Raw genomic sequence first — 2,106 nt, forward strand, 5'->3', positions numbered from 1 at the left:
AAGGACCAGGTTTCCTGATCAGCTGTCGCACCGTGCAGGATCTCAACCTGATCCAATTCGCCTTCAATGTACATGCACAAGACCTGGACCGACTGCTACATGACTTCACGCCCCTATTTGACGGGATTGTATGCCTAAAAGACCCAGCTATCCAGCTGCACATAGACAAGTCGGTGGCCCCCATAGCCCTCAGGCACAGAAGGGTTGCCTTCCACCTCCGACCAAAAGTGGAAGCGGTACTCCGTCTCTTGGAGAATGCTTGCATCATTGAGCAGGTGTGAGGCCCGACACCGTGGGTATTCCCCATTGTCGTAGCGAAAAACCTAAACAACCTGGTGCAGTCCGCATCTGTGTGGACATGAGAGTCCCAAATCTGGCCATCAAACTTGAACGCCACTTTACACCAACGGTGGACGTCATAATCGGCGAACTTGCAGGGTCCAAGTGGTTCTTCAAAATGGATCTTTGCTCAGGATACAACCAAATTCATCTGCACCCAGACTCTTGCCTCATCACCACCTTCTCCACTCATGCAGGGCTCTGGCGATACACCTGACTTATTTGGGATCTCGAGCGTGGCCGAGGTGTTCCAAAACATCGGCAAGGACATACTCCATGGGCTGAAAGAAGTGCTCAATGTGAGCGACGACATCTTGGTACACCCTCCCACGTTGGAAGAACATCTCCTTCGTCTTCAAGCCGTATTCTCCCGTCTCAGAGGCAGTGGGCTGACATTGCCCCGGGAAAAATGTGAGTTCCTGAGAAGAGACATCAGCTTTTTCAGCTATCAGTTCTCTGACAAAGGCATCAGGCCGGATACCCAACAAGGTAAAAGACATCCAAGAAGCACCTGCCCCAACGTTGGCGCCGGGAGTTTGCAGCTTCTTAGGTATTGTCACATATTGCGGGCGTTTCATCAAGAACATGTCCGACCTGACCAGCCCCCTCAGAGACCTAACCAAAGCCACCAGCCCCTGAAAGTAGGGATACAAGCAGGAAGAGGTGTTCCAACACACAAAAGCAGCACTGTCTGCTGACACTACACTAGTGTACTTCGACCCTAGTAGAGAGTCCCAACTGGTGGTTGGCACCAGCCCCACTGGCCTTAGCGCAGTCGTAGCATAACAACATGAGTACGGAGTATGGGCCCCAGTTGCCTATGTCAGTAGGACACACGTGCCTACAGAGTAAAGATACTCACAATTCGAGAAGGAGGCAATTTTTTTTTGCAGGGTTTTATATAGCGCAAACTTGAACCGAATCTTGTATCAGAGCGCTGTGCATAGCACACATTCATTTTTGTTAGGCACAGGGAGATTAATTGATTTGCCCAGAATCACAGGAGGTTTAGCTTCATTACCGAGACTCGAACCCAGTTCCCCAGGTCCAAGGTCGAGCGCCCTTGCCGTTAGGCCAACTCCTCTCCCCAGGATCCAAATCTGGGTTCCTATGGAGGTATCTGCGATCTGTGATCCTATGGAGGGGTTGCCATTTCTACATCTACCTGTATGGCTACCCTTTTTTAGTTGTTACCGACCACAAGCCATTGATCCCGCTGTTTCAAGGCTCATCATCGCGTCCTCCCTCAAAGTTTGAAAAATGGATTCTGCAGCTGCAGGAGTTCCAATTCACGGTGGAGTAGAAACCCGGCACCCGGAATCCGGCAGACTTCTTGTCAAGGCAAGCCTGGCCATGCACCCTCCCGGAAGCCGCAGAAGCGACAGCCACTGAAGACTACGTGAGGATGGTCGTAGAAAGGTCTAGGCCTCTTCCAATATCTCTGAAGGAGGCCATAGAAGCTACAAAAGACGACAACTGCCTCCATATCGCCATCCAAGCCGTCACCTCTGGTGATTGGAAGCCTCTGCAAAGCCAAATGCCCGCACAGTGATAGCCCAAGACACCCTGAAGGCCTTATACCAAGTTCGCCAAGAGCTATCTGTGTCAACTGATGGCTGTCTCCTGAGAGGGCAGCGCCACGTCCTACTAGAGAGTATGACCCAGCAAGCAGCCCTCCTTGCGCATGGAGCCCACCAAGGGATAGTCAAATCGAAAAACCGCCTCATGAGTAAGTTCTGGTTTCCGGACCTGGAAGAACGGATCGAA

The sequence above is a fragment of the Lissotriton vulgaris genome, unplaced genomic scaffold, assembly GCF_964263255.1.
Source record: "Lissotriton vulgaris unplaced genomic scaffold, aLisVul1.2 SCAFFOLD_1935, whole genome shotgun sequence".
Classification (NCBI taxonomy): Eukaryota; Metazoa; Chordata; class Amphibia; order Caudata; family Salamandridae; genus Lissotriton; species Lissotriton vulgaris.